The sequence below is a fragment of the Triturus cristatus genome, chromosome 12 (genome assembly GCF_964204655.1).
Source record: "Triturus cristatus chromosome 12, aTriCri1.1, whole genome shotgun sequence".
Lineage (NCBI taxonomy): Eukaryota > Metazoa > Chordata > Amphibia > Caudata > Salamandridae > Triturus > Triturus cristatus.
The window spans coordinates 387304303-387326737 of record NC_140595.1 but is presented as its reverse complement, the minus strand read 5'-3'; positions in this window follow the sequence as shown (position 1 = coordinate 387326737).

Sequence of the window (22435 nt, the reverse complement as noted above, 5' to 3'; positions counted from 1 at the left end):
CAGGTAGCTTAATAAAAAACATTAGAACGTTCTGGCAGGAAGCTTTACATGCTTCATTGTCAGTGCCAGGGGGTTGCGCTAACAATACATTACTGTGCTAGGGCTGATAAACTATGAGGAAACATTCAACACATGAATTGTTTAAACACAAAACCAAACATAAGGATGAATATGCACCTGATAATACATTCAGGACTACACATACAGTATTAAATAAGCTATACCACCTACTGTGGACAGAATCCAGTCACTAGAGAAGTGCATATGGGTATAAATACTTGATTCTAAATACGTGGTCCCTCACATGTAGATCCTGGATCACCGGCGAAGGATGCTTTAAGCGCATATGGGCCCTCCAGTACAAAGCTAGGGGATTGGAATGTGTCTCACGCAGTTTCAGTAACACCTACAATGCCAGTTGAGCCTGATTGTTCAGGCACAAACCCAAAGTCTCACTGCCTAAATGCCCTGCCAACTGATCTCACATCAACGTCAAAGTGGCCTGTGACAGACTCTAGCTCATTACCTTCAACTGTTGAAAACTCCGCTATAAAAATATTAAGTTGAAATGTCGCTGGCCTCCACTCCAAGATACTGTTTCCTGACTGGCAACTGTTTATTAAGTCATATGATATCTTTCTTTTCAAGACATTTGGGAAATAAACCCTATAGTTTTTGAAGGCTTTATGTGCTTCAGTCACCGGTCTGTTACATCCCGTGCAGGTCATGCCTCTGGCAGTGTGACAGTTTGGATCAACTTACTACTTGGAGGCCACGCAGAGGAGTTGAAGGCCCCAGGAAGCGACTATCAAGCCGTCCTTCACAAGGGAGTTTTTACTTTGCACCTCATAAACTTTTATAATAATAACATTTTAATGTGCCTAACCAACGATTCCCAGGACTGTTTGATGATATAGCACTCATTGTGGTTTCGCAAAACTCATCAGGGTAACAAAAAGCAATTATGTTGTGCAGGTGATTTTAATGCCAGATTACCCAGTTACAGAGCATGTAAGGAACAAAAAGTACTCATGAGAGCAGACTTGAGAGGCAATTAATTGGAGATTCTGCTTACCTCCTCTGATCTGTATGATGTGGTAGAGGGGGTGGGGCCAGGCACGCAGGGTTTGCCTACTTTCAGGGCAAGGAATAGTTTCTTGGTAGTCAATTATATTTTCATTCCTCAAAACCTGGTAAATCACCTGCTATATGGCATTATCATTAGCACCAACTTTGGTGACCACAACCCAATCGAGTTAGGTCTGGAATCGCCTAAAGCAATACCTAGTTTCAGTAATATTTTGCCAACTATGGACAATCTCAGAATGCATTGGAAATTGTCTTAGCCTTCGAAGCTTTTAGGGAAAGTGGTAGCTGGAAATGAAGAGCTAGAGGTGGTGGGATGTTTAATAGAGGATGATAAAAATTGGACAACAGTACCCTGCTTTGTTTCTTTATGCTCTAGGATTAGATAATCCCTTTTAAAACTGAGTAAATCAATGCATCAGGCTCCACTGTGGTTTGACCATGACTACTCTTTGGCCAATCGCCTTAGTGTAGGGGCCTCAACAAGCACACCTGCGACCGAAGACTTGTGGCTATCCTACGAAAGGGTTATACATTGGCTATATGTAAGCGAAGGAAAATAGTTATCACCCATCAGTGGGCTACAGTGACAGATGCTGCCCAAACTAGAGCTAGTAAGACATTTTGGAGAGCCGTATCAAATATTGGATCCTTAGGTCAAGTTGGCACATCTATTAGTTGGTATATAAAATGCAAGGAAGGAGTGGTACATTTTGGAAAGATCTATGCCGTTAGTAATTCCAGCTCTCAACAGATAGTTCATGGAGATCCCCCACCCTTCTTATCTGCCTCTCTGCAGGAAGTTACGGTTGCTATTCAGTAAAGCATGGGGGAAGGCATCAGGCCGGATGGTGTCTACATTGATCTGCTTAAATGCAATGTGATTAACTGGGCCCCATTGCTGACAAATGTCTACAATAGTCTGAGTCATTCTATGATCCCAACCTCCTGGGCCAACTCGATTATAATCCCAATTTTCAAGAAAGGGAGTTGATCTGAACCCAAATGCTACGGTCCTATTTCATTGATTGACATGCCCACCAAAATCTTTGGCAGAGTTTTGTCTAATAGAATGTTGGAACGGGATACTGATAATATATATTGAGTGACTTCCTGTTTGGCTTTAGTAGTGGCAAAGGAATGGTAGAACAATGTGTCAGCTTACATAATTATTTGGAAATATACTTTGGTGAAACAGTCTGCCATACACCTTGACTTCATGGACTTGTCGATGGCCTTCGACTGCGTTAATAGATCGAAGCTGTGTCAGCTCCTTATTGAATTGAGAATGGACACATCACCTGTACACTTTTTAAAATCTTTGCATCGAGGTACAAAAGCATGGGTTAGGTTGGTACCAATGGGGAAGTGACAGACAAATTCAGTATGGGACGAGGGGGACACCATGGGTGCATGCTTACACCATTGTTATTCATCTTATATATAAATAGTCCTAGCTTAGAGCTCACTAACTGCACCGCCAACATACCTAGGATAAATATTGTCCCCTCCCTGCAAACCTCTATTAGAATGATGCTGTGTTTACCGCCCTCACCCCTAAAGCTCTGTGTCTGCTGTTTCACTCATGTGCGCTTTATGGCAAACCTTGATTTGTCAACTTATGTTGCTAAATTTTTTAAAGTGTCATACAGCCAACAGAGTATTCGATTTCCACCTATCTGAGTGAGTTTAAACATATTACCGCGCACCAGCACTTACTCTTATCTGGGGTCATCTTTGCCTCCGCTGGTTCATAGGCTCCTCAAATTTCAGAGAGTAGGGCAAATCTGCCTGGAGCAGTAGGCTTACTCATTAGCTTGCCATCTCCTCAGGGCGCAAGAGCACTGACACCATTGTTACAAATATGTTCCACCAAGTGTGTACCCCTTGCCACCTATAGGGTAGAAATTTGTGGAATTAGTGACCCAAAGATACTTCAACGGGAAGAAATTTGCTTCTGCAGAAGATCCCTTACAGTTCCTGTATTAACCCCACATTTTATTTTCCACAAGGAGCTGGACCTAACCTATTTAAGTGATCACATCTGCACTCGCCCACCTCACCTGTGGCTATCTTTTATGAACATGGATGGTTCCTCACTCACAAGGAATATATTGCCGATTGTTTGGCTATGGCAAAGGCCTTTCCATCCCTTTGTTGGCATATGTGAAAAGGTCATTTGGAAGGAATTGGCCTAGTGAATATTTTTTCCAACACAGCCCCATGTGCTGTCCCAGGTAGGAAGCAAGCACAAGCTTCACTGATAAAGCATTTACAAGCTGAAAGGATGAATGTCAAAGCCTGGAAATCAAATGTTGGGAGTTATGTACACCTTAATTCCGGGGTTGTTACTACTAGTTTCCTGCCAAATAACAGCAGGAGTTGAGTAGGGAGCACTCCCTATTATTTTGATTCAGAGCTGACACAATGAAATATTCTTTATGCTACCCGCTCGGCTACCAGCATAAACCAGACTCTAGAATATGTCCCTGCAATAATCTGTCTAAACAATCAATCAATTATTTTTTCTTTTTCTGTGATTATACATTTTACAGCAAAAAGTTTATTAGTACCTGTTATGAGGCTCAGAAGTGTTTGAAAATATTTCCAGGCTTACCCTTTTCTACAAGAACTGTCGGATAATTAAATCTGCCACTGTTTAAGTGTGTGTTTTTTTGGGCAACAATACTATCTAGAAGCACTATGCACTTTGATTTAATATGTGAAATTCTACTTTTTAAACTATTTGTTTTATTCGTAATTTTATGTATTTTATCTGTGTTTTATTAATAAGGCTGGTCTTTTTCTTATTATTTTTATTCTTGTAAGTATCTGTGCACTTTTATGGTTGTCTTTTTTCATCCGAATAAAGTTAATTCTGATTCAGTTCAAATTATATTTTTTGACTAATCATCAGAGACCTTTTTGATTTTAATGTATTACTTTATAATTATTTATAAATATATTTTTAGATGTTACCATTAAATTGTCCGTGTAAATAGTTGGATTAGTTTAAGTATATGTTTAAAGTATTTTTTCTTTCAAATGTACTTTAACTGGTAAATTGTAATTGGTTTAATAATCTATCAAATAAAGCTTATTTTGCTTTATTTTACATTAAGATATTTATAAACATTTGCAGTGAATATCCACTTCATTCACACCTTCTGACAGAATTCCATGACCCATCAGGCAGCACCAATGGAATCTAACTATGCCCAAAGATGCATCAGAAAGACCTACTGATCACATTCAGGACCTTAAAAACACAATTCAGGTTTATTGACACAAGATTGCATGTTGTTCATTACGCCACATGGTGCAGGTTAGATCATTATGGCCTACTGGGACAGCATAACTGTTCATGTGCAAGTGCCTACTTTCATAAGATACACATGGTTGTATCTAAATCCCTTTTGCATGTCATGCATACATGAATGTATGTAAGTATGAAGATGTGATGTATGTAAGATAGAAAACACAACATGAGTTCGGTATCCACAATCCTTTGAAACTTTGCCTTCTCCCAGAAACAATTATTTTGACAATGAGTTTACCGTGGAAAACAGCGTTTACAACGCTGCCATTACATTGCTGTGCTTTGACAACACGTCACGATACCTTTACATCGCAAGTCATTAGATCGACTAGCTGTAGGTGGCGCTCTAAAATAAGGAATAGTATAATTTACTATACCAACACCTACCCTACTGTTGTACACGCTGTGGAGTTGGAATAGTAAATTATACAATTCCTAAATCCAGCACGCCCCCTACAGCAAGTCGATCTAATGACTTGCAATGTGAAGGTATCGCGTTCTAACAACGTGGTCGTTGTAACGAACACGTTGTAATAGAACGCAATGTAATAGCATGCATAGAAACATGCTATATTCATTTATCGTGCATGTGGAAGAGACCCGAACTTCCAAATTAAATGAAAACGTTAGTGCTTCTACTTCTAGGACCATATCCCAAATCATATCTTTTCTGTGTGTTAATTTCTTTCTGAGTATTTAGAAGAATGGGCTTAATACACATACTGAAGAAAAGGCCTGAAAAATAAATTGTTTCATTTTGATGACAAATTAAGTTAAAATATCAACTGTCTCTCATAGCTGCACTGATCGGACTTCATTTTCCAACACTTCCCAGCTCACAGACTATGACCCAAATTCAAGGAATGCACCATGAAGAGGTAAAAAAATGATATGTATTGGCCTGTAAAACTATTCAGTGAATAAATACATTTATGGTGGTCATTTAGTTTTGTGGAATGGGAGAAATATCAAATGGGCAGAGCTCGCGCCCCACCAAACCTTTAGTTCTTCAACTCCATTTAGAGGTAGATGAACCACCAAGTTTCTGCCAGTGGAGCCTAAGCTGGCTCAGCGGACAGAAACGCTTGAGATAGGGGTCATCTTCAATTGGGGTGCCAGTCACAGTGGTGGTAGCCCATCATATTTTTGGGGGAAGTGAGGGTGACCATCACTGTTTTCCTATTATCGGACAGTTGTGTGAGAAATGCAGACCAGGAAGAATAATGTTGAAATGTCCGAGATGTTCAGTGAGGAAACTGCTCGTATATCAAGGGTTATTTGTGAGTTTGTCGCTGGAAACCACAAAAGAATGGCAAACATACTGCTTCAACAAATGAGCCTGCCCTGCGTTTAGCAGTGCAACCTCTATATTGGTGGAGGGACTTTTATTACCACCCAGGCAGGTAGAGGTCTTCGGCAGTCCTCCACTTGGCGAGGGCTGTGGCAAAGTTCTCCGCTTGATCTGATTAGCTGTTAGACTGTCCTCTATGCTTCGTTTCGTTTCGTTTCAAAAACTTTATTCGATTCAAAACAAAAGAATCATAAAAGTCAAACAATTTCATTTACAAGCATTATTTCAAGTTCATTTTTAAAAGACAGTCTTACAATTATAACACTAAACTAATAAAATTCATTAGCTAATAAAATCACAGATGAAGACCCCCTAGCTTTTACTTTCAATCAAATTAGATGATTTCATAGATTCTTCGTGCCGGGGCATACATTGAAGGGCAGGTGAAATAAATAAGAAAATCACGATGCAACAATATACAATATACATGATCAAAGGGTCAGCTTCTTGGGGCCAGATTTAGCCATACCGTTTTCTAATCAAAAGTGACACCCGTATAAAATTTAACATTGCACAGCAGACACCAGGTGAAGACAGAGATAATAAATAATCATAACCCTCTTTATAATGGCATGGTTGCTTTACCTTAAGGATCGGCTTAATAAACCTGATTCTCGGGTCCTTATATAGGGAACAGAAAAGAACAATATGCATCGTGCTTTGGCTATCTTTGTTATTACAAGGACAGGGGGGCAGTCTCTCACACCAACCCCCCTGTTTAAGAAACGCAAAAAGGAAGTGCAGGATGTGTAGCCTAAACCTTGTCAAGTAGAATCGCCATTGCACATGGTTTGTGAAGGTTAAATAAAACTGGTGCTGCAAAGTAGCCTTAGGAACATAAGGGCTAACCAAGGAATTCACAAACGGTGATTTCCAATAATTTGTTTTAATTACAGCTTTGATATCTCCCTGTATATTTACGGGGTTGTCAAAAATGTCACCCAAGCCTATTTTATGGAGCATTTCATTTACATAAGATAGCCAGGGGATCTGTTTCATGTTTGCCAATTTTAAACAATCCCGGAGGATATCTCTGGTGAGCTGTAAGTCCTCTGATAGCCATATTTTGCCCCATAACAGTAAAGGGGAAAGGCGAATGGTGTCACTCACGTAGCTTAGACCTATTTCGTTGTGGGCAAATCTGTTTGAGGAGCCTGGTGGAATAGCCAATACACGCTTTAAAAATTTGTTCTCCATGATCTGTATCGTGTCAGGGCTTTCAGTCCCCCAAACCCCTGCCCCATAAGACTGTCCTCTATGCAATAAGTGTCCTCTTATGTCTTTATTAAACCAATGCAAATTTGTGGCAATGACGACCCAAATACAGCTTATACCCTTGGTAGCTTCCTTGTATTACCTTAAAATTGCATTGACACTGGATGATGTGAGTGTGGATCTCTTAGGGGCTGATTGCGAGTCTGGCAGTGCGACGACCACCAGACACACAAGTCTCCCGCGGTCTCCCCACCACCCTATTATGAGTTTGGTGGTGGGACCGCTACAACAACTTTATAGAGCATCAATATGCTTGGCAGGATCATGGCGGTCCTGCCATGCATATTGGGAGTTTTCACTCCACCAGGGTTTTCATGGCTGTCCCTCCTCCATAAAAATACAGTTGGAGAGGAAACTAAGGGGGACCTACAGGGCCCTCTGCACCTCTGTGCGCTGTGGATACACACAGGGACACACAACATGTGCCCCCCTGTGTGCATGCATACCAGTTCCTGAATGGCGTGGACTTTTCAGTCCAGGCCGTGCTGGAACTGTTTTTGGCGTTCCCATTGTGGCGCCCGTTTTTAGAAGCACTGCTGTGTGCATGGCAAAAAAAGCTCGCCAGACAGGAAGAAACTCTTAGTATTGTGGGTGACCTCACCACAGGTTTGGCGGTGTGGCGGCGGGTTAGACCCGGCGCCACACCGCCAAACTCGTAATCAGGCTCTTAATGTGTAGAATGTGAAAGGAAGGAGTCAGATTGTAGCTAAATATAATGTGTTTGTTTATAATAGAGAGGAGTGTTGCTTTTTTTGCTGGTGCACATCCCAGTTATTTTCCTACTCCTGAACATCGCACTCATGCTTGGGGAAATCTGTGAACAAATGAACTGGTTAAAATGTGTCCCTATAGTTGTAATTGTAGCCCACTTCCACACCACCTGATTGCCTGATATTCTTCGACAGAATGTGCCTGGGGTTATAAAAGTCCACAGGCACATGACATTACAGCTATGCTGCAGTAACACTTTGCTTGGGATGATGTTTTGGGCGTTCTTTCTCCTAGGAGCTAGAGATATTAATGGGCAAGCCGCATCAAGGCATCACCTCTCATAATGAGTAGAAATATTATTGTGCATGCTGTAGTCAGGTATTACGATGTGTTATCCGGGGTTGTCCATGGGAGGCATTGTTTCCCATGGAATTTGTGGATATTAGAGAGCATGCATTGCTGGGACAGGTTTCTCCTATGGTTTCTCAATCAGTCCTTTATTTATGTCATGCCTAGTCATTACACCTTGTATACAATATTATATATTGTTGGAGAGTGGCAGTAATTGTGAGCATACCCTTTTCCCATCTCTGTAGAAATTGAACATTCTGCTGATATACAAAAGGTTTGGAAGACTTAGCTTGGCCGAGAAAGCAATAAGTTCTTAATCACAGATAAATACAGGTCCCTAGCTCTTTTATTGTTACAAATACGATTTTGGATTAATGAATCTAATGTGATGCACACCTGTATTGTCCCTATGGAGTCCAATAAAAACACACAAATTAAATGCCAGCACACAATGATGCAGCACTCAAGGTGACCCCACTACCATAAAAAAGGTCAATTTTGCAATGTTCGATGAGCAACTAACATAAATACACTAAATTAAGGAAAGATCATGCACACTCTCTTCCTTTTGCAGGTGCAGGTATAATGCATAGTTCCAAGTTCTTGATCTTAATGATATCTTTATTTTACTTCAAAAGTACAGCCAACATATATGCCAACCCATTTAAATCATGATGTAACCCACAAAAAATATGTGGTGACTATTTGAACAAGTTTCAATTCAAAAGGGAACCTAACCCCCACATGTTGCATATTGTTATCTCAAAGTAATAAATTATCTGTAATTTCAGTCAATGCTTTCATGTATCGTTAGCATTGTACAAACATATATCTTGTGGTTTGCCTCTTGGCAAGGCAATAGTGGTAAATTCTCATTCAGTATAAAAGCAACTCCTGTTTGAGTTAGAAAAATGTTGGTAAGCCTCACTGTTACATCTTGGAAAAAGAAAGTGTTTGGGTCCCAAGAATGAAATGTCTTATGACACAGTGGTCTTAGAAATATTGGTGCCTGTTATTCATGGTTAACAGTGTTGGTTAATGCGCAACCAAGATGGCCGCGTAGGTGCGAGGCTCCCGAGGACCTCCGCGACCTCCTGCATAAATCCTGACAGAATCCTGTCCCAGATGAGGGGACTGTATTTGTGAGCCCGAGCAGAGGTGACGCCCGTTTTCCGTTTTTAAATCGGACCTCGGACACCGGCAGGAGCATCGATTGAGGTTTGCGGCCTTCTCCACACGGGCCCCCCGTACTGGAGTTGTGGGGCGATCCGGACACAAAGTGAACAACAGCGGCGGGCAAGGCTGGGTGACTCGCGTACCCTGCACTTTCACTTTCGCTTTTGCGCCCTCCTTGCTGCCTGGCGAGGTTGGGTTGCGGGGCGGTGTGCGGTGGTGTGGTCTCGCTGGGGTGCCCTGCCGGTCCGCCAGCTGCGGTCCGTCCTGCGGAGCGGTGGTTGCTCCCCCCTGGACCCCTTGAACTGGATTGTCGGCCCCCCCTTTCTTGAGGAGACTGACTCGTCTTGGGGATCGAAACCATGTCCACAAAACAAGATGGCGATCGGGCTAAGATAAAATCGACCCGCCGTGGCGCGGCCCAGCAATCCAACAGTATGGACCGCTACACCCTCCAGAAGGGATCCCCAGAGGCGCCGCGTAGGTCCCCTACGGGCCCGACTGATGCTTCCGCTCTGCCCACGGACCTGACCCTCCGAGACGTCATGGGCGCCATCGCCGAGATGAAGGCCTCGGTGGACCAGCGCTTCGACACTCTGGCCCAGAAGATTGACTCGGTCCTCGTGGACGTGGGCCTCGTGAGGGCTGATTTGTCTAAAACCAACGACCGGGTCGACTCTTTGGCCCACTCTACCACGGGCCTCACAACGGACGTGGCGGCCCTCCAACAGGAGGTGCGCAGGCTTGGCCAGGCGAGCGCCCTGATGAATCGTCGGCTGGAGGATTCCGAGGGTCGGGCCCGGAGGAACAACGTTCGCATTATCGGGGTGCCGGAGGGACGCGAGGCGGAGGCGGCGGATCTATTTGTTGAGGACCTGGTTCTCACCCATCTCCAGCCTCGGGGGCTGAGTAAATTCTTTGCGGTGGAGCGTGCCCACAGGGTCCCCGGGGGTAGGCCTAAGGTTGGAGCCCCTCCGAGGCCTCTCATCGCCCGGATCTTCAATTTTTGGGACAGAGACGCTATCCTACAGACTTCCAGGCTACAAGGGCCGGTCAAACTTGACAATATGGACATCAATTTCTATCCTGACTTCACTCCGGCAGTCCAAAAGCAGAGGCTGAGCTTTCTTGGTGTTAAACGTCGCTTAAGGGACCTGAATCTCAAATATGCGATGCTTTTTCCAGCTAAGCTGAGAGTGGAGGTGGATGGCCACACGCACTTTTTTGATCGACCCGAGGTGGCCGGGGACTGGCTAGACACTTTGCCCGGAGATCGGGGCCGGGGGGGTGGGGGGGTGCGGTTGGTGGGGAGGGCCCGCCGGATCAGGACTGAGGGACTAATGGTAGGCCTTGCTCTGGACTGCGTTGTTGTCACTATTGACTGTTAGGGTAAGTTCCCCTCCTGTGGAGGTCGTGTGGGGTCTCTTGGGGGATCTCCCTCCTCCTCTGGGGGACTAGTTAGTTTTCTTATCTATGGGGCGACAGGCACACTGCACTTTGGGGGGGCTGTTTGGGCTCATGCAGGGGTGCAGGGTGGGGGGAGTTCTGTTGGGTTGGGTGGGTTGGGGTGGGGTGTGGTTCGTTTCTACCGCAAGGCAAACCCGTTATTGTATTGTTGTTTTTGAGATGCTCTGGGGGGGACAACTGATGGCTTCGTTATGTGATGGGGGGTAGGGATTTGACATTGTTGTCCTGGAATGTTAACGGACTGGGTGATAGGATCAAGCGGGGTGTGGTCCTGCAGTATCTGAAACGGATTTCGCCTGATGTGGTCTTTCTGCAGGAGACACACCTTATTGGTAATTCCTTTTGTGCCATGAATCGGCGTGGCTATCGCTTGGTGGCCCACTCGGGCTTCACGTCGGGCTCACGGGGGGTGGGCATCATGGTGAAGAACTCGCTCCCGTTGGAAATAGACGAGGTGCGCCATGATGAGAGGGGACGCTACACTGTCTTGGTGGGGAGGATGGAGGGCAAGGTAGTTGTCTTTGTCTCTGTGTACGTCCCACCGGGGCTACAGTCCACCACCTTTGCAGATCTGGGGCGCCTCCTCCTTGACCTCCCGGGGGGGCTTCTGGTGGTTGGGGGGGATTTCAATGCGGTGGCTTCTGGGACTATGGATCGTCATCCCCCTAGGGACCTCCCCCGGGCACAGGCGTGGTTAGCGGGCCTTTTAGACACACTGGGATTGGTGGACTGCTGGCGTTTAAAGCATCCCACCCAGCTGCAGTACACCTTCCATTCGGGTGCCCATGGTAGCCTCTCGCGGCTTGATTATGTCCTTGTCCCTGCGGCTTATGCTGGGAGGGTGGGAGAGGTGCGCCATCTGGCGCGGGGTATTTCAGATCATTCCCCGCTCCTATTGCACTTGGGTGTCTTCCCGAGGGGAGAGGGCAGGGTAGCCCCAATCAATGCTTGGTACCTGTGTGACCCCACTATTCGTGCTGACCTGAATCATTGCAACGGTATTTTGAGGAAAATGTGGGGTCCGTTCCGTCGGCTATCTCCCTGTGGGAAGCCTTTAAAACAGTTCTCAGAGGGGAGGCCCTCTCCTTTATCTCCCATGCCCGCAGACGCGCACAGGAGGAGGTGACCCAGGTGGAGGCCGAAATTACTGAATTGGAGGGTGGTCTGGGGAGTGGGGTGACTGACGCGGCGCTGCATGTTCTACACCTTAAACAGGCGGCCTATAGGGCCCTCGTCAAGGAGGCGGCCAGGGGCCTTAGCAGAGAGCAACAGGGGCAACTGTACGATGTGGGTGATAAGGCTGGCAAACTGATTGCGTGGTTGGATAAGAAGGAGAGAGCTAGTCGTGTGGTCCCGCTGATTGAGAGGATGGATGGTGTACGAATTACTGAGCCGGAAGGCATTGTTTCTTGCTTCGCGGATTATTTCCGCGAGGTATATTCTCCGGTCTCTCCCTGCTCGGAGGAGGATTCCCATGCCCTGCTGCGGGACATCGCGCTGCCCTCGCTTTCAGTGGAGGACAGGGATTCGTTGGATGCCGCTCCCACCTCGGATGAAATCGCCCTCGCCATACGCTCGGTCGCCTCGGGCAAGGCCATGGGCCCGAATGGCCTTCCTATCGAATTGTACAAGCTGCGACCGGATGTACTGGCACCTCACCTCCGCGCGATGTTCCTTGCGGCCCACTCGCGGGGCTCCCTCCCGCTGGACCAGCGTCTAGCTACCATCGTGGTTATCCACAAGGAGGGGAGACCGCGAGACCGGGTTACATCCTATCGGCCGATCTCGCTCTTGAATGCGGAGCCTAAAATCCTCGCCAAGGTGCTTGCCAACCGGCTGGTCGGCATGGTGAGCGATCTGGTCCACCAAGACCAGTCCGGCTTTATTCCCCATCGCAACACGGCCCTTAACCTGCGGCGCTTGCACGGGGTGCTCGCGCGTGTTCCATTCGTGCGGGAGCCGGCCATCTTGGCGTCCTTGGACGCCACCATGGCGTTTGACACGCTCGAGTGGCCGTACATCTGGGCGATGTTGGCGAAATTTGGATTTGGCCCGGGATTCATCAGCTGGGTCAAATTGTTGTACTCTGACCCATTGGCGCAGGTGGTGGTGAATGGTCGAGTCTCGGCCCCATTCGTGCTGGGACGGGGCACGCGACAGGGTTGCCCCCTGTCGCCGCTCCTGTTTGCACTGGCCTTGGAACCCCTGGCGGAGTGGCTGCGGTGGCACCCTTCTATCCGTGGTCTCCGTTGGACCCCTGAGTATGAGGACCGCGTGTCCCTCTACGCCGACGACATCCTGTTGTACTTAGCCTCCCCGCGTAAATCACTGATTGTCCTGGTCGATGTTCTGCGCTCCTTCGGCCGTAACTCAGGTCTTGTCATCAACTGGGCTAAATCCTGTGTCTATGTGCTTTCCGGGGAGGCTCCTGTTCTCCCGCGGGGCTGCTCGATCCAGATTGCCTCGCAGGGGTTTCGTTACCTGGGCGTCTATATTACGCTGGACCCAGTGGCCCGCTACGAGCGGAATTTGCTTCCCCCCCTCCAGCGCTTGAAGGAGGACGTCGCGCGCTGGCGGCGCTTGCCGCTGTCGCCGCTCGGCCGGGAGGCATTGTTCAAGATGATGTCGTTACCGCGCTTTCTGTACGCCCTCCAGAACTCGATGGACCTGGTCCCGGCGCGTTACTTCCGTGAGGTGGAGAGTTTGCAGCGCCGCCTGTTCTGGGACGGGAGGCCGCGTATAGCCCTGGCAAAGTTGACGCTCCCGTGGTATGACGGAGGGATTGCCCTCCCGGATATTAAGCGGTATTACTGGGCCTCCCAATTAGCTGCAATTAATCACGGCCTCTACGGGCCCGCCTTAAACCCGGCATTTGAAATGGACAAGATGCTCCTGCCCGGTGGCGATTACAATCGAGCGCTCTATACTAGCGTGCCCGATTCCCGCCTGACGGGACCCACGCGTGTCATGGTGCGAGTATGGCACGCGGCCAATGCAGCTATGGGATGGAAGGACCGTTTGACCCGGGCGTCACCGTTGTATGCGTCTGAGAGGTTGGGCTCCCTATGGACCTCGAAGGGCTTCGATAGGTGGGACACGATAGGCATTAGTACAGTGGGGGACCTCTGGATGAGGGGAGGATTCAAAACTTTCGAGACACTGCAGGCGGAGTTTCAGCTGCAGGGCAGTGAATACTTTCGATACCTGCAGGTCCGTCACGCACTGGGCTCTGTCTTCCCAGACGTGGCCGCCATCCCGGAGTCCTCCCCACTGGAGGATAGAGTGCTAGATGGCCACGTTCCGGACAGCACGATCTCCCTCATCTACAAGAAGTTGATTAATGACCGCTCGGGCTTACTGATTGGGCTCCGCGAGGCTTGGGTTGCCGATGGGTTGGAGCTGGACGACGAGGACTGGATTTCCGCGGTGGCCTCCCCGAAGGAGGTGGCCATCCCGGCTCGCCTTCGCTTCGTCCAGCTTAAGATACTTCACCGGGTGTACGTGACGGGGCCAGGGCTTCTGCGTATGGGCTATGCCGAGGATGGACTGTGTAAGCGTGGGTGCGGTGCATTGGCGACCTTTTTACATATTCTGTGGGAATGTCCGAGGGTGGAGCGATTCTGGCGTGGTGTGCATGAGGTCCTGCGAGCGGTTACGCCTGTCGTGCTGGTGCCTGAAGCGAGGAGATGCCTGCTGAATGTGTGGGAACCGACCGACTACTCGGTTCCGCAGACGCGATGGGTGACGCTGGGGTATATGATTGCTAAACGTGACATCGCTCAACTGTGGGGATCCCAGAGGCCCCCGGCAGTGTCGGCCTGGAAAGAACACATGGATTGGTGCATGTTCTGAGAGAAGGTGGTGTATGTGGCGCGGGGTAAGCCTGGGGCGTGGCTGAAGGTGTGGGGCCCCTGGAACGCCTACCGCGGGGGTATTTGCGAGCCGCCATTGTTGCCTCCCGCTTCACCAGCTCCGTCCCCCTAGATGACCCCCTCCCTCAATCCCGGGCACAGAGTTTTCCCAGTCCCAGACCTATTCCCCTTCCCCTCCTTCGATTTTAGTGTATGGTTGGGGTCCCCCCATTTGAGGAGCGTATGTTGTCATTTTCGCTCTCGGGTTGCCTTGCGGGTGTGGTTTTATGTTGTTGTGTTGTATAAAACGAAACCGTATTGTGGGCTCAGAGTCATGTGGCCCACGTTGCTGATACCTCCTGCTTTAGCGTCTCTGTAATGCCAAGTGCCTTATTGTATATATGTCATTTATTTCTGTCATTTTAGCGGCCGGCCGGAAGGTTGTAGGCCCGTACCTGTATATATTTGAGATTGTAATAAACGGTTTCAAAAAAAAAAAAAAAAAAAAAAACAGTGTTGGTTAAGAACACATTGTTGGTTCAGATGGGACATTTAGTAAAGAGTGAGGTAGACATCCATAACACGACTGGTATTGAGATTTCATATTGGGGCGGATGACCTTCTGGTTACTATATTGTTTTGGAGTATGAAATTCAATTTGAGCCCTGTGGGCCAGATGTACGACATATTTTACCAATGGGCTGTTTGCGACCAGTAAAATACATTTCTCTATGTACAAACCCTATTTTTCAAGTCGGTAAGCTAATACCAACTCACAAAATAGGGTTTGCGAGTTGCTATTAGGAAGGGGCGTGCTAAGGCATTCCTTTCTATTAGCTAGTCGCAGGGGGATGTACAATTGTTTTGTTACCTGAATGCAGTCACAAAACAATTGCAGTTTACCACCTACTTCAAGTAGGTGGGTGGTAAGCCAGTCCCCTTTGTGAAGGGTAGAAAAACGTTTTATAAGAGCAGGACCAAAGCCTACCCTTAAAAAATGAAATAGAAACAGATAACTTTTCTTTATGAAATGTTTCCCATTTTCTTTTAAGCAAAACGGGCTGCATTTCATAAACAAAAAGTTGCTTTATTTAAAATCAAACACACACATGGTCTGCTGTCCCCAGCAGGCCACCATCTCTGTGTCACTGCCCATTCCCAATGGGTCACAAATTGGGTCACAAATTGCTTCATGAATACTGATGAGGTAAGTCAACAGTGACCACTTTGGAAATCGCTGATGTGTCTGAATCACCTTAGTACATGTCATTTTGAGAGTCTCAAATTGTGATTTACAAAAAATCGCAATTAGAGACTCGCAAAATGAAATGGTCATACATCTGGTCCTAAGTGAGTAGCTTCTGGTGCCAGGGTTGGAAGTCTTTTACTCCATTGCACACCAAACATAGGCCTCAAGGCCATGGTGAGAAGAAGATTCTATCTCAACTAAGAACCAATGTGCCAAATTTTAAACAAAAAGAGGAATGAAGGGAGAAGGCCACTCTATGATTCATAAGTGTGTACGACACAGACAAATGACTTATTCTTAGAAAAAGTATTTAAGAAAGCCTAGAAAACCTACTTCATACAGTGATCAATGAGGAAGATTTGTTTGTTGCAACGTATAACGCCTTGACGTGAGTGGAGGCTGCTAAAAGAATTCTGGTAAGGACTGGAACTTTATCCTTTCTGCAATGTTAACAAGGTTCATAAACTACTGCCTAGAATACTAGGTTCTAACTTAGCATTCTTCTGATGACCAGTGGCCACTTTAAGTGGCCTATTAGGATTGCGGATGGATCACCACCGCCAAATGTCCCTGTTTCACCCCCTGCCATATTAGTAGGGCGAGGGGCACCGCGGCGGACGGAAAGACCGTCCCCTGCTTTTCCACCGGTCGGATTGCCAGCCAGGCGGAAAAGGCACACAATATCACCGCCATCCAAAATAGGATACTTACGTTGGGTATGCCTTTTGGAAAGGAATGTGGTGAATGGCTTTGGGGGCCCGTTGCGGGCCCCCGGGGTTGGCTGCAGTTGGGGGGTACCTATGGTACCCCCCTTCACTGGCACGCACAAGTTGGCAGGCACCGCGCGGTGCCGGTCACGATGTGCATGCCAATGCACTACATGCATCTATTACATTGCGCTGGGTGCTGCTTACAGCACCGCCCGCCGCAATGTAATAGATGCGGGTTGCAACCGCCAGGGTGGCGGTCGCATTATTATGGGCCTAGCGGGACCGCCGCATCTCTGGCGGTCGGTCCCGTTTACCGTTACGTCGCCATCGTAATGGGGCCTAAAGTTCTTATTTAAGAATAGAGATGTTTTCGTATCAACACAAATCTGCAGTTATCTTATTATAAAGCCAAAGAGAATAGCTATATTTGAATGGCTCTTCTGAAGAACAAGTGGTTGATACCTTTCTGGATTCACAGTGGTATTGATATATGTGTGAACATTGGTCCAGAACAGAATTCCGCCCTGAATGGCATTTGTGATTTTTAGGGATTTCAAATCTAAGCATGCGCATGATTGGAGGCTCCACCTTGGTTTGTGTATGCAACATTTCTTCTGCTGTAAAAGGGGGCACATGCAAATGGCTTCTGTGTTAATGATACAGAGAACCTTGAATGAAACATGACAAGCACTTTGGGGCCTGTGAACAGCTTCTAAAAATAAACATACATGGTCCCAGCTGCAGTGTTGTGACAATGTTCTCAATCACTTTCAGCATATGCAAGTAGTAGTCAGAGATCCAAAAATAAAACTCTTTAATGCAATAAAGTCTCGTATGGAGAGAATTTCTGACTATTAATTCAACTTGAGGTTAGAAGAAGGAGAAAAATATCCAAAGCAACTGGAGTTTCTGAGACTTCTTGCACTAGTTCCCACACCTGTGGTAGCCACTATATGAAAAGGCGGCAGAGGAACCAGTCAATACAAGTATAGATGTCAGTTTTAGTGGAATTAATTTTGAAGTCAGTTTGGCTCCACCAAATCTATTGCCAATGGAAATGGTCCAAAGCCACAGTGATTTAAGCTGGAGGGTTTCTCAAGTCTGAGTAGTATATCGGAATTGTCTGTGTATATATAGCAAGTGAATCCAAAACAATCAATTCACTAAAGTAAGGAGGTAACACTCAAACAGCAGTAGTCAGGAGGTACTTTACTCTATCTTTTTTGGATCAACTACCTCAATGTTCATAAAATACATTGAGAAGAGTGTAGCAGAAGGGAGAGACTGTATTCACCTGAACATGGGTTTTGCCCATTCCTGAGCATTATCTTGTATTCTAAATTAGTCCAGCATGTGGATATGTATAGTGTGATGTGCAGTATCAAAAGATGCTGACATCTAATAGTGTGGGGGCAGCTACCTCATTTCTATCAGCAGATATTTTTAGATCAGCCCAGCTGCCAATGACAACAGACTGCTACTAGTATTGCTAAAAGTGGAAGCTGCATTTTTGGATAAGTTTATCAATGAAGGTTACAGTATGGGGTTACAGAATGGATACACAAAAAAATAAAAATAAAAAAATAGGTCCTTCTGCAGCAGAGGTATGCCCTTGGCAGATTTCTGGTTCTTTGATAAATAGCTTTAGAACCAAAAACCTGTGCTGTCTACAGTTATGTTTGGTACAATCAGTGCTTAATTTGTGCCTGTAGTTGCAGCTGGCAGGTACTGCATTCATTTTTGGGGGCCAATACTTATATTCATCATCTGACATTAGCCCTTGAGCAAGAAAAGAAGACAAGGAAACAGGAAGTGTAGGGCAGTAAACAAAGAGACATGTGGTGGACTCAAGACTAAAAAGACTAGGAAGTTTGTGTATTTAGCAACCCTAGCTACACCAGTAATTACTTGCCAGACCCAGTGAAGATGCCAACCAGGCAGCTAAAGGAGTGAAGGCCAGTTCATTATTTTAGGCAAGTCTAGGGGATGAATGTAGATTACAGTCAAGAAACCTGACAAGTGTGTATCTTATACAGGTCTCTGAGGCAAAGGTTTCACTGTGGAAGTGGGTGTAATTTAGAAATGACACTCTCCAGCAGAGTCTATCACCTTTTAGTGAGACTGTTCAGAGCTCAGAAAAAGCTTTATTCGGTAAGATATTCACAAACCATAAAAGCATATACATTTTACATTAGGCATCGACACTGTACATCACAACAATTAAAAATCATGAGATTAAAAAGGCTTTTATAATTGCCAACAAGATTAACCCCTTCGCTGCGGCGGGAATTCTGCCGCAGCGCTGGGGGGTGCGGAGGGGCAGCGCGGTGGCGCTGTGCTCATGACGGAGCCGTTCCGTCATGAGCCACGGTTGAGCTGTGCTCATGATGGAGCGGTTCCGTCATGACTCCGCCCAGTTGCGTTGTCCCCCCGCACAGGTGGGGAAACAGCGCCGCGTGGGCGGAGCGGCCGCCAACGGTCGTGGCATGACGGAACCGCTCCGTCATGAGCACACGGCAACCGTGGCTCATGACGGAGCGGTTCCGTCATGAGCGGGGAAGGGGTTAAAAAACTGTGCAAAATAGCAATTTTAAGTGCAAAGATGTTCAATTGATTGTCGCTTTACTTTACATGATTAGGTTTTATATAGGCTATATCACTTTAAGACGGAAAAGAGAGGCCCCCCAGACAGCAGGAATTAGGATGCATAGGGGGATAATCCCAGTTCATCGTAGGGTACAATTATTTGTTTTATGCAATCCGCCTTAGGGTCAGTTAAATTATATGTTATATTTTATGGCGTGACAAGATGCTTTCCGAAAGACAATTTACAGTCTAAAGATTTGTTCTATGCCGTACGCAAAATTTTAAGACTGTTAAAAACGCATATAAAGCAGTCAACAAAGGTCTTCAGATGTGAAGCCACTGTGCAAATATTAATCAGGGCAAGCCAGAATGCAGACGATTGTGGCAGAATGTCATAGAATATCATCAATGTGAAGTGTGTGTGCATGCAAAGAGAACTCAAAAGTAATGGGAGACCTTGCGCAATGGGGTATTTTGTGCCGGACTGTAAGCATTCATGGAATAAGAAGTAAAAGTGACAGTACGTGGTATTGTTTTGTTCTTTGTATCCTGGTATGTTTCTGAGTATATTTTTATTATCTATGGAATGATGATGAAATGATGACCCCCCCTCCCCCCGGTGATAATTCTACAAATGGGAGCAGGGTTGGATTCTTAGCATATTTTGGGAATACAATGCATGATTGAGCCCAACATTGGTTAAATACTGGCTCTGGCATACTTTAAGCACATCTTGGCATATTGTAGGCTTCCATGGATTATGAGGCCCGTATCTGCTAACGTGCTGGCACTAACGTGATGGTGGTAATTCTTGGCATATGTAAATATCCATAAGACGATCGTACTGAGAAAAACAAAAAAAAGGATGGATGAAATGGTTACATTTCTCTCAGCCAATGATTATAACACATGTTCATTTCTAAAATGATGATGTAGCTGCATTTTCATCTTTGATATGTGGTAGTGACGGGAAAGATGAGTTGGGGTTGCAGTCTGGTCCATCAGCTCATAGCTAGTGTGGTCATAACTCCCACCATTTTGGGGCTTAGGATATTTCCTGAGGATTCCCTGATTGGCTGTTGAAGATCTGTACATGGATAGCAGGCCAAGGAGACTAACAGGATTTAAGGGGTCTTTAGGGTTTAATGCTGTGTAGTGGTAAAGTGAGATGCAGGCTTTTTTGCATTCAGGAGTGGGTAGAAGTAAAGAGCAGCAAGGGGCTCATGTTCTGGACATTCTCATTGTTTCTATGCTCCGGCGCTATAAGTTTGTCATGAACACGGCATAATTACGTTATGTAGTGAAGTTAGGAAAATTCCACGTAACCAGGCTAACACAAAATTCCTGAAATTACGCAAATTATGCTACCATAACATATTTTGCCAGGCCTAGCTAAAAGTCCATGTGTGCATGCAGAGGTTCCTCTGCAAATATTCAAACCCAGGAATGAAACTTTGTAGTTCTTCTGTGGCTTAGACCTGGCTGAACTGCAATTATGTTTCAAGTCCCTTGTTGGACAGTGGACTACCAGGATGGTTTTATAATTCAGATCCATTCAACACATTCTATTCTTCCCGTTTGGATTGCACAGCTTTGGTCAAGGGATTCTCTGTACATATACCCTCCCTCTTTTTAAGAGACTACCACGGACCACTTGCACATACTTTAACTTGTCTCCAAGAATTTCTACCTTAAACGGCATCAAAAGATAAGTGCTCATAGTTTGCATACCAGAAAAATATGCTCAGTCTACAAACCAAAAGTGGAAAAAAATCAGAAGCTAGCGATTTCCCTTTATGCAATATTCACTTGCATAATATCAGTTTCGTGCCTTAAGATTGTTTAAACATCAACACGCTACAGTAGTTTGGCAGTAAACATTATTGTGCATTTATGAGCCTACCACCGAAGAAGCAGCTTTTTGATGGCGAATTTTTCATCCTAATGTGAGTAATAATTTACAATAAATACAGGTAAGGCAGAGATACATTTTCCTGACGGATAGCGAGGAAGTGAAGAGCAGCACAATACGTGAGGCATAAAAGCTGTCTCTGTCATAATATTTATTATAATGGCATAGAAAATAGTCGGAATAAATAATAGATGACTAAAGGTAAATTCAGATGATAAAGAATCCTTCTAGCATACACCATTACTTTTGGCTAATCTCGTTTATGCGCAGTTGAAGACTCTTAATAAATATTGTGCTGTCCTTCTATCTTGGGCAACCCCGGGCACTTGTAAGATGTGCTTAGAACGCAAATGAGTGGACATCAGCCAATTTACTGCTTAATTACAAGTCAGAATAGAAAATGACTTGTATTTAAAAAGCCACTTTGGGTCAACGTTTAGGGTAGAATACAAACAATCGCTTGAGCCTTGTTTTCTGTATGCTTCCTGAATTGTGTGTGACTGCAAAAAGAGGAAATCCAAGGTTTTCATGAGATAGAAGTATCTATGTATTAATATAATAATAATAATAATAATAATAATACCAAACAATTCCAAATATTGCATGGATTCTCCATTTTGCCAAGACAACTAAAGATGGTAGAAATATAATATCTTACAATGTTTGACAAGAAGACATAGGAAAGCAAATATAATAAGACGTCAATATTCATTATGCTTAGTAAGGCAACACACACTAAGGACCTTATTACTCTACATCGCGATTACAATGCGACCGCACATGGTGTGGTCGCGTACTTTCATTTCTCAATAGGAGCTTGTGCTACGGCCGTGAATCGGCTGTAAACCGGTTCATAGCGAAATGGGAGATTGTGTTCATCCCTTCACCGCGTGGCAGGCACCTCAAGGTGACTGCCATACGGTGTAGGGATCAACAGGGGACCAACATAGGTGCCCCCTCGGCCCCCAATAGGCAGGCGCAAGTAGAAAGGGGCCCTGGTAGGTCCCCCAAACTTGCTTTCCAACAGGCTTTCCATGTCAGAAAGCCCGGCATGGAAAGCCTGTGGGAAACCAAGCATCGTAATCCCAACGTCGGAAACGCCATCCATTGGGATTACAGGCTGGTCTGTGACTGGCCGACGGGCTCCTTGAGCCTGTTGGAATCCAGCTGGAATGACCGGCCAGTTTCATTTCCGACTGCCTAGATTGTAATTAAGTTTTCGTAAGTGAAACCAACAATGAGTGTTGGAAAACTTCTGGCCTGAGGTCAGAGGCTTTCCGACACTCATCGTAATTGGCCCCAACTGTCTGTATCCCTAACGTTAACATTACTGGGGAACCCTGTTAACTCCTATGGGGTAGGTAAACTGAGTGCAGCCCTGAGATTCCAATGCA